This window comes from Mirounga leonina, unplaced genomic scaffold (genome assembly GCF_011800145.1).
Source record: "Mirounga leonina isolate KUSES-001 unplaced genomic scaffold, KU_Mleo_1.0 Mir_125, whole genome shotgun sequence".
Taxonomy (NCBI): Eukaryota; Metazoa; Chordata; class Mammalia; order Carnivora; family Phocidae; genus Mirounga; species Mirounga leonina.
Window position 1 is genome coordinate 61133934 of NW_023270305.1, and position 12062 is coordinate 61145995.

Sequence of the window (12062 nt, forward strand, 5' to 3'; positions counted from 1 at the left end):
GTTTCAAAGCAGCATATCCTGAAGTGTAGCCCACAAACTACCAAGACCATGAAACATTATGGGGGGAGAAGAGGTTTAGTGGTCAATTTCGAGAAACATGTTTGTCTTTTGGTTACTCACAAGGCATAATTGCATTTTAAATTCCCTTTGAATTTTGCTGAAATAAGAAAATCTGATTACTTTTGTTTATGTAAGTGCTTCTCAAGCTCATTAGGTCGAGATTCTATTTCCTTGTAGGGTGCTTTTCTGTCAAACACAGTGAATTGGGTTGCTTTTCTAAAGGGAACTAAGTGCATATGCAAAGAGATACCTGACTGATTTGAAAAACAATATGCTGATGTCTGAGCTCACTGGTGAGCTGTGTTATAGCTTTGGAAAAATATCAATTCATTGCTCCAGTTCAGCCCCACTTGCTATCAAGTGATTTAATTACTGTAAACTAAATTATAATCCTCTTCTTTTGATGCAGAATTTGTTTCTAGCCTGACCTTTAATGACTCTCCAAACAATAATATTTGGCAAAAAGAAATGTCAGTTAGGCAGAACCATAAACATCTGTGTTTATTTAGAGTAAACTTTCCTATTTAATTAAATATATAGATATCCAGGAAAATTCCATGTTACTGGAAATTCCACTGGAAAAATGTTAAATCTTCCAGAAACAGTGTGTGCCATCTGAAAAAGTCAGTGTCTCTCTCTCACCATTAGAAGGTTGATTTTCTTGTGACTGTTTTTGAAATGCATGTATCTTAACTTCTCACCTTCCAAATGATTAAAACTGTTCTTTATTGTCAAGGGCATAAGGAAATAAATTTTACGTGTGGAAGTAGAGTTATGAAAAGAAGTTTTACAGAAGAGTAGGGTGTCAAAGTTTTTATGTTGTGCCAAACTCTGTCATCTTCAGTCTGTCTTGAAAAATACTTTTGCCTCATTTTATAACAAGATTGTGATAAAACAACGGCAATGTATTCTCAGTTGTTCAGTAGTCTAAAAATAGTTCATTAGCATGAATATTAGACATGATTAAACACTGCAGCATAATTATTTTGTCCTAGGCCACATAATATCCACTTGTCTTCTCTTGAAATCATTCCAAATCTTTTTTTATATCCCTAGAAATTTAAGAACTGAAATAGTGAAAATTAAAAAAAATGTAGAAATGCATATGTACATATATATGCAAACAGTTCTCTGAAAAAAAATATGTGACTTTTCAAAATGATCTGATTACAAGTCAGGAGAACAGTTATTCCTACATTATATTAGTCTTTATGAGACAACATTGTATAATAAATAACAAAGAAAAGATAAACTATATTTTGTAATGTAGGAAAGACATTAGGGTTCAAAGCCAATGGCCAAGAAATAATTCTTGAGACACCTTTGGTGCAAAAAGGTAGTTTTATTAAAGCACAGGGACAGGACCCATGGGCAGAAAGAGCTGCAATGGGGTCATGAGGAGTGGAGCATTATATACTTTCAAGGTGGGAGGGGGTAGGGATAGCACAAGTCTCTAAGGAATTTTGGAAGCAAGGTTTCCAGGACCTTGAGGGGCTAGCTATTGTTGGGAAAAAGTCATTTATTACTGTCTAATAAAACCTGAGTCATGAGACCCTTCAGATGTATATCGGTGGGCCATATGCTTGGGGGATAATTGCCAAAATGTATCTTGGGGGATAGAGATAAAGGAAGTTTTTGAAGGAATTTTTATATGTTAAAGTAGACTTACAGGATCCTGGAATTTGGGCTAAAATTGCCTTTTGCCCTTAGCAAAGTATTAACATCAAGATGCAGCTGAATCCCTAGAGGAATGTCACCCTGCCTCTTTCAAGGACTTCTGAATGGGCTGTAGGTAGTAAGGAAATTTAATAATTTTTCTTCTGCCTTTGTTTCCCGCATCATCTTGGAAACATTGACTACATTCTTCATATTTCTCTTCCCAATAATACCATCAAATGGTTAAAATACCATGGAGTGGTAATAATTTAAATAGTTTTAATGATCATCAAATGGGTAGGATTGGAAAGGTAACATATCATAATAATTGTTAGGATTGTGTGTCTTGGCAATTCAACACTATTTCAGAGTAACTATCACAACTATACCTATAAGCAATATCAATGTCATCCTTATTGTACATATATATGTATTTATTGGTTTGTATAATATGTATGACCAACAGGAAAACCTTACTGAATATCAAATAGATTTCTACCATTATTTTCATTTTTTTCCTTTAAGACCTGGCACTATATTATAAAAATTAATTAAATTGGAAAGAAAATTGTGAGATAGAATGATTTGTAATAAGATATTTTTTCCTGTTCCAATTGAGAAAAAATAGAGATGGCAGATCTTTGTTACATGAATTAACACTCATTTGATTTCATTAGTTAATCCCTCCAAAATAGGATGCAGATTTGTGGTTCCGTGGTGCAGGCAGACCTCTGTAGTGAATAGTTTTTTCATTTATTTGTTTGTTTGTTTATATTTTATTTATTTATTTGAGAGAGAGAGAGAGTGAGAGAAAACACGAGCAGGGAGGAGAGGGAGAAGCATGTTCCCTGTGAGCAGGGAGCTCGACTGGGGGCTCAATCCCAGGACCCTGAAATCACCACCTGAGCGAAAGGCAGACCCTTACCTGACTGAGCCACCCAGGCGCCCCTGTAGTGAATAGTTTTAATGGGAATGCTTCTCTTTCATGTCTGGGGTATGTCATTGTCAATGGATTTTGATTGACTTTACTGAATTTCCACTTGTGAAATTTAATAATTCAAAAATAATCATGAAACATAAGGGGCACAGGAGATAGAATGTAGTTTTTAAAAAATTTCACTGTCTCCGGTGTTAGATCTTATGTTCACCCTTATGAAATATTGCGAGAGAAGACAGCTCAGAAAGATCCCTATAGTAGCATTAGAGGCCGTTTCTGTAAGCAATTAAGCACTTCTATCTGCCAAAGATGGGTAATAAGCTGAAACAGTAGCTGAACAAATTAGTCCTCTACTAGGCTTATCCTGCTACACTCAAATGATTACATATTTCTTGTGTCTGGCAGCCCCAGCTGAGTCTGGAGTCATAATATTACTTGTTACTCTGGCTCAAAGTTTCTCATCTTCACCTTATCCAGTAGCATCGCCACTCTTCAAGTGAGTGCACCTGAAGTAATCTTGCTCTTCTAGGTGGTTTTTATTAGACCCTGCTAGGTTCCAAATCTCCCTCTCAGCTAAGTTTTCTTGATCTTCACCTCTGGGTTAGGCCAGTTCCAATTCCCAGGACCAATAATAAATTCAGGAAGGAAAATTAAGCAACTTATTAAGGGACTCTGTATAAACAATCTCTTCCTGCCCTGACATACCACACTGAAAAAAAGCCCCAGTGTCATGGCATACACTATAGTCCACCTTTGGAACTGGCTTTGAGACCTGTGTCAGTCTCATTCTTGGTTCCCCACCTATTACTTTGATCATGTTAGGTCCACATCTCTGCCTTACCTTTCTCACTTACTCCAAGCCCAGGCACTGAAGTCTCATCTTGATGGTGAAGCCCCTGTGATATTCTGACAGACTGACCTGCTGCTGAGTTGCCCACCTGGATTTCAGGTTGTTAGTGTTTTGTACAGACTTTGCTCTTGTGTTTTACTGATGTGTTAGAATAGACTCTCTCCCTTGAATTTAGGGACCTCCTCCAAGATGTGATATGACTATATCTGCTAGATACTATCTACTACCTGCTAGATTTCACTTCTGCCAGAATGTGATTCTGTGTGTAAATCCTCAGATCCTTCTCTACTCAGTTAATGCATAGAGTTCCAGATTTTGTTGATGTTGGTATTGAATGACTGGGGTTAGGACACGAAGAGCTCTATTACCCAATTCAAAGCAGAGCATATAAAATTTAGAACTGGTTAAATGAAAATCACCAAACCATAATGCTTTCCTTCACATTTTAGTACAATTAGCACAATTGGTGATTGAAGTTTTATTATACAACCACAAACACCAGCTGCTTTCCTGTCAGAAACCAACCAAATATGCCAAGACAAGATTGGAATTTGGGCTTTGCCATGACCAGAGAATTAAGTAATTGGAAAGGACCAAGGTCCAGCTGGTCTATTCACCTGCACACTTAGATATCAATTCTGAAATCACTACATCCAATCTGTTTTTAAAGTTTACAAGGACAGAAGTGCCATGAAGTTGGTAGTATATTTGAGAGAAAGTAATTATACTCAAAGTTAAAAATTCAGCTTCATATAGCAATGGTTCCTTTATTTCTGAAATGTTTACTGATTTAGTGTTTCATTTTCTGTGGACATAAAATGTACCTTCCTTGTTGTCAGTCTTGAATACTTAGTCATCACTATGATTTCTTCTCTTCTAGAGATTACAACTTTGACCTTTTCTACTGTGATCTTTTTCCCTGATTTTTTATATAAATATTCTTTTTTTTCCTTAAAAGCCAACATTGATGTGAAGGAGTAACAGCACCTGAGGAAATTAGGTACTCTGCTTCCCCATTCCAGTCTGCCCAATAGCAAGGATCATGTCAAACTAGAATAGATCTTGCTTTCCTCCAATTAACTTCTAAGAAAAATAAGACAGTAAGAAACTGAATATACGCTTTTTACAAAGCTGATGCTATGATTTTTAAACTTGAAATAAAAGGTGCCTGGGTGGCTGAGTTGGTTAAGCATTGCCTTCAGCTCAGGTCATGATCCCAGGCGCCTGGGATTGAGTCCTGCGTTGGACTCCCTGCAGAGCAGGGAGTCTATGTCTCCTTCTGCCCTTCTCCCCCTCGTTCTCACTCTCTCTCTCTCTCTCAAATAAATAAAATCTTAAAAAAAATAAACTTAAAGAAATTAAAAAAAATTGTTAAGCTAGCATAGGAGACAATAAACCCCAAATAAAGAGTAAGTTAAAACTATAGCAGTGATATTCACTAAAGTCAACTTATAAACAAGTGAAATTAGAAATTGCAACTTACACCCTCAAAATCATTGAAAATTAATGCCAGTGGGAAAGAGCCTATGAAGATATTTGGCTGTTAACATTAATACTAAAGACATCATTTTGCTGTTGCAGTTGTGGAGAAAAAAAGCCTAAAGACATTTCAGAAGGTCTTATTCCTTAAAGTGCTACTTGGAAACAGCACTTGGGAGCTAAATAAATCATCACCACAATAAACTAATTTTCTTGGTTGAGCATCCACCCAGACTGCTGAGGCAAAAGTCAGTCACTTGTGCTGTTGCTGTTGCCATCTGTTTCACTATTTCTCAAAGCAGGAATGATGGTTGATTAATGTGCACTATGCAAATTCATCCACTTTACAAGTAGTGACCTACAATTACTCATGCAAAACTATCTGATGAAGCAGTGAGGCAGTCGATCAATGCCAATAAAGCACCATTAACGATTTTGGCTAGCCTAATGTTACAGAATAGGCAATATGTTTTCAGCTACAAGGGCTATATTAGTCAAGTAGAAGTACTCAATTATAAATAGTTGAATTATGTTCTTTAAAGATGTTTTTCTGACTTTTGATACAGAATTCCTGATGCAAGAAACATGTATAGCCCTTTTAGAAATTAACCAAGTGATTGGCAATTACTAGACAAAGTTTTTCTATTTTCTTTTTCTGTTAACTTAAATTTTTCCCAGAAAATTTATAGTTCTCTATGTATTTACTGGTTAAAATCCAGACTCTGGAAGAAAATTTGGAATTTCGTTTATACAGCTTACTAGCTCCATAACCTTAGGCAAATTATTCATCCTCTCCATGCCTTGGTTATCTCATCTATAAAATGAGAATGATAATTGTACTCTCTACATGATGGGTTTGTTGTGAAAGTTAACTTACCCATAAACAGCCCAGAAAAAAATAATGTACGTGTATGGTTGTGTGTGGGTGTATATATTGTATGTGAGAGAGCAAATGATAAATGTGCTAAAAAGTCAACAATAAACAAATCTGTGTATAGGGTGTGAGTATTCTCTGTACTGCCTTTTATTTTGAAACTTATCCATAAATTTGAAATTACTTCCAAATAAAATATGAAGAGCTATTTAATAAGTTAATTATTTTCTAAATCACCTTCACTTAAATAATATTATTTTTTAAGATTTTTTTTTAAAGATTTATTTATTTATTTGAGAGAGCGAGAATGAGAGAGAGTACATGAGAGGGGGGAGGGTCAGAGGCAGAAGCAGACTCCCTGCAGAGCAGGGAGCCCGATGAGGGACTTGATCCCGGGACTCCAGGATCATGACCTGAGCCGAAGGCAGTCGCTTAACCAACTGAGCCACCCAGGCGCCCTATTTTTTAAGATTTTATTTATTTATTTGTTAGAGAGAGAGAGAGCATGCACAAGAGCACATGAGCAAAAGCAGGGGGAGTGGGAGAGGGAGAAGCAGACTCCTGCTGAGCAGGAAGCCCAATGCGAGAATTGATCCCAGGACCCTAGGATCATGACCTGAACTGACGGCAAATGCTTAACCAACTGAGCCACCCAGGCGTCCCTAAATAATACTATTTTTAAAAGATGATATTAGTCATTATTTGTATTCTGTTTTTTATTTAATTAATTATGAATATTTTCAAAGAAAAATGACATTTTAGAAAATTATTTTGAAATATTTTAAAGTTTAAGTTAATGTGTACATTTTATTTAAAAAACTATATTGTGTACAATTGAAGTGCAACCACAGTTAATTCTTAATCCTTTATATATACTGTCAGTAGAACAAAAATCAATGAAAATCCTGATTATTACTATATAAGTAATGATTTTGCTGAAATGAGGGCAAAAAAATAAGTTTTATGGCATCAGTGTGAATTGTACATGCCTTTATTACTTATCCAGACATCACTAGCCATTCAAGAGAAACCCAGACACATAGAACCATATGTAAACTTGATCATCTTTGGAATCTTCCAACTTTCAGTCATCTTAAAACTATAGCTTTATTCACACTTTCATTTTGTCATAATATGGATATTTTTGAAGATTGGAAGGTAAAAAATATTTTTATGTAACTTTTCTTAGCTTGAATTGAAACTTTTAAGAATTTAATCGTATATAATATGTAGGCATCCTTTAGTACTCTTATACCCAGGCTATAGAACTGTAATGGATACTAATGATTATGGCTCTATTTATGTAAATTATAAAAGAAAAATAAAAAGCACACAGAAGAAAACCAGATAATATAAACCACTACTAAAAACATAAAAAAGGGTCAAGAATGCATACACCCTGATAAAAGAGGGTTTGTGGGGAATTCTGAGATACAGAATGAGGAATGTAGATGAAAGGACTCCTTTTCAGCAAAAATTTTATTTTTCATGAACAGACTGTATTCATACATTATTTAGTACACTTAATTTTAGAAAAGCCTGCCATCATTTTATCTTCTAAGTTCTGTTGCCAAGCAAATAATCATAGATCTTTTCTTATATACACATGTGGTGTAAATGGCATTTTAAACTCTAGTGGAAACATTGCATTCACCTCTCTTACTTGTTATCTAATTATTTGAGGATGATTATTCTAACTTGTCAAAGTGATTTTGAATATTCTTTCTGTCATTTCATGCTCTCCCAGTTTGCACCGTTGAGTTTGATATGACTTGTCATCCATTTACTGTCTTGTGCCAAAAAAGCTTTTGAGTAAAATGGGTTCACCAGTAAGAACCCCCATTTATTTATTTGAACCACTGATTTTAAAAGTCTTAAATATGACTAGACCAAGATACAAAGATCTACCATAAACTGGTGTCTACCATCCCTCTAGATACATCCATAAATTAGTCTTCTTTTGGTATGATTCTGGAATAGCTACCAATCAAACTGATAAAACCATTGATCTGATCGACTAGATCAATGTCCCAAGATATGTTATCAAATACTTTGCCAAATGTTTGACTAAAATCAAATACCTTCATGGTCTATTTGTCTAACAACCTGTGATATAGATAAAGGAAGCCCATCTGAAATAAGCATGTTCTGTGGATGCTCATCAACCCTTGATCATCACCACTTCTGATAAATGCTCAGAAAGCATCTATTTAATCCACTCTAGACTTTTGTTCATTTTGGGAGATACCAAATTCCTGGATCAGTAGTTTATGGGATTCATTATGTTCTTCTCTGAAAAAGCCTATAGATTTATTCTTTCCTTTTATTTGTTTTTCTAACCCCTTTTCTTTGTTCAAGTGTCTCAGGATTACATGTCCATGCCTGTAACTTGTTCTAGCCCAATGATGTGAATTACTTTTAATGCTGTTACACACTTTTCTCACATTCAAATAATATTTACTGTGATTCCCATGCTCTTGGCATTATCCTGGCAACATTTCTACAGATATTACCTAACAACAATGATTTAAGATGGGTGTTATCTTCCCTATTTTATAAATGAGGAATCTGCAATTAGAAACTTTATATGTTTCAAATTGCATACCTAATAAGTGGTACAGTCATGATTTAAAATGAGTGACAATAAAAAAGAGAGCCTTCCAGGGAAGATTGCAGAGTAGGACACTAAGTTCACCTCGTCCCATGGATACAACTAGATACAACTAGATACATCAGTGTAAATAACCAAGAAAAGGACCCAAAGATTGGCAGAAGGACTCTCCATAGCTAAATGTAGAAAAGAGGCCACATCAAAGAGGGTAGGAAGGGTGGAGATGCAGTTGGGGGCTAAAAAGACACATAGGACTGTCTGTGGGAGGAAGGAATGCTGCAGGCACAGAGAGGGGGAAAAAAACAGACTTCACTCCAGGCACCCCAGGCATGGGGAACCCACATGAAAACCAGAGGGACATAATTTTTTGAGTTCTTATAATCAGCAGGCTTAACACCTAGAACTTTAAAAATCAGAGGGCTTGGCTCTGGGATTGCTGGGAGGGCAAGAGGAAACTAAGCCCTTGCCCTTAAAGAGATAGCACAAGAAACAGCCTTGCAAAGGTACAGGATAGAAGCAGCAATTTGAAAAATACCTGGGGCATCCTGGAGTGAGATTTGTTTACTAATCTCATAACATGTGCTAGAGGGGCAAAGATCTTTGGGAGACTTCTCCAGGAACATAAGAGCTGGTGGGTGCCATTTCCCTCCCCTGCTCCCCAGTCTAGATAAATGGACACCTGTGGGAATCAGTGTGTGCCAACACTTGCTACCTATCTTGCTAACAGCATGCCTCACCCTTGCATTCTCCTGCAGAAATGCCCCCCTTGCCAGGATCTAGGTCCCAGTCCCTCCCATATTAGACAGGCACAGACCTTGCTAACACTTTGCACCCTACCCTCACATTGTCCTTCAGACCTGCCCCTCCAATATGTCCTCGGCTGCAGCCCATGCAGAACAGTCCCACAAGCCTGGCAGTGTATAAGCAGCCCTGACAGGGGCCAGGGCTATTCCAAAGTACTCCTGCCCCAGGGAGAGGGGTATATAACCACACATACCAGTCTGACTTCAGCCCCACCAAAGTGCTGAGAGCAGACATCTGGTCTAAGTGCAGGCCCCACCCACCATGGAAAATTTCTCAGGGGACACTCTCCTGAGAAGAGAGTGCAAGGAGAGTGCCCAGCAGTTTGGTGTTACTGCATCTCAGGCAAATGCCTGGTCTGTCTCAACTCAAGCCCAAGGCAGCCCCAGAGTGGCCCACTAACAACACAGAGACCTAACTTTGACCACAATAGGCAAATAGAGCCATTACAGATGACTAGACTGAAGGCAAGCGTGGCACAGCCACAATAGTAGTGCACAAACAATACACATAGGAGACACCCCTGAAGCACCAGGTTCTGGTGAACTGGGGACATTGCACTGCAGGGCTGTACAGGACTTCTTCATAGGGTTACTACTTTCAAGAGCAGGAGATGTAACTGAATTTCCTAACACATAGAAACACAGTGAGTTAGAGAAAATGAGAAGAATATGTCCCCAAAGAAAGAACAGGACAAACATCACAGCAAGGAACCTAAACAAAACAGAGATTAGTAGTAAGCCTGATAGAGAATTTAAAGTAATGATCATAAAGATACTCACCTGGACTTGAGAAAAGAGTGGAGGACCTCAGTGAGACCTTCAGCAAAGAGAAAGAAAACATATAAGAGAATCAGAGATGAAGAACTCAATGACTGAAATTAAAAATACACTAGATGGAATAGCAGACTAGAGGAAGCAGAAGAATAGATCAGCAATATGGAGGAAAGAGTAATGGAAAGCAATCAAGTTAGATAGGAGACAGAAAATAATAAAAAAATGAAAATAGAAAGGGAACTCAGTGCCATCATCAAGTATAATAACATTTGCAATATAGGGATCACATAAGGAGAGAGGAGGAGAAAATTTAGTTGAATAAATAATAGCTGAAAGTGTCCCAAATCTGAGAAGGAAGCAAAATCCAGATGCAGGAGGCACAGTGAGTGCTCAGTAAAAATCAACCCAAGGAAGTAGACACCAACGCACAAAGTAATGAAAATGGCAAAAAGTAGTGATAAAGAGAGAATTTTTAAAAATTAAAAATCTTTTAAAGAGAAAACAGTTGTATAAAAGTGAAACTCCATAAGGATATCAGCTGATTATTCAGCAGAAACTTTGCAGACCAGAAGAGAGTGGCATGATATATTCAAAATGCTGGAAAAAAAAGAAAATCTGCAACCAACAATACTCTATGCAGCAAAGCTATCATTCAGAACAGAAGGAGAGATAAACAGTTTCTCAGATAAAAGTTAAAGGAATTCATGACCACTAAACCAGCCCTATAAGAAATGTTAAAGAGGACTGTCTGAATTAAAAGGAAAGACCATAAGTGGGAATATGAATAGCAGGAAACACAAAAGCAGTAAAATTAAGTATATCTATCAAAATTCAGTGAAGAGATTCACAAAATGAAAAGGCATAAAGTAAGACACCATATACCTAAAACATGGTGGGGGGAGGAGGAGAGGAGTAAAGAATGGATTCAAACTTAAGCGAGCATCAACTTAATATAGATTGCTATATGCATAAGATGTTACATATGAACCTAATGGTAACCACAAATCAGAACCCAGTAAGACATACAAAAAATAAAGAGAAAGGAATCCAAGTATATCACTAAAGAAAGCCAGCCAACCATGAGAAAAGAAGGCAAAAGAAGAAAGGAACAGAGAACTACAAAAACAACCATAAAACAAGTAACAAAATGACTATAAATATGTACCTGTCAATAATTACTTTGAACATATATGGAATAAACCCTCCAATCAAAAGACATAGGGTGGCAGAATGGATAAAAAAGCAAGACCCATATATATGCTGCCTATAAGAGACTCACTTCAGACCTAAAGACACATGCAGATTAAAAGTAAGAGATGGCAGCAAAGGAAACAGTCAACAAAACAAAGAGGCAACCCACAGAATGGGAGAAGATATTTGCAAATGATACTACAGATAAAGGGCTGGTATCCAAGATCTATAAAGCACTTCTCAAACTCAACACCCAAAAAACAAATAAGTCAAAAAAATGGGCAGAAGACATGAACAGACACTTCTCCAAAGAAGACATACAAATGGCTAACAGACACATGAAAAAATGTTCATCATCATTAGCCATCAGGGAGATTCCATTCAAAGCCACATTGAGATACCACCTTACACCAGTTAGAATGGCAAAAACGGACACGGCACGAAACAACAAATGTTGGAGAGGTTGTGGAGAAAGGGTAACCCTCTTACACTGTTGGTGGGAAGGCAAGTTGGTACAGACACTTTGGAAAACAGTGTGGAGGTGCCTCAAAAAATTAAAAATAGAGCTACCCTATGACCCAGCAATTGCACTACTGGGAATTTACCCCAAAGACACAGATGTAGTGAAAAGAAGGGCCATATGCACCCCAATGTTCATAGCAGCAATGTCCGCAATAGCCAAACTGTGGAAAGAGCCGAGATGCCCTTCAACAGATGAATGGATAAAGAAGATGTGGTCCATATATACAATGGAATATTACTCAGCCATCAGAAAGGATGAATACCCAACTTTTACATCAACATGGATGGGACTGGAGGAGATTATG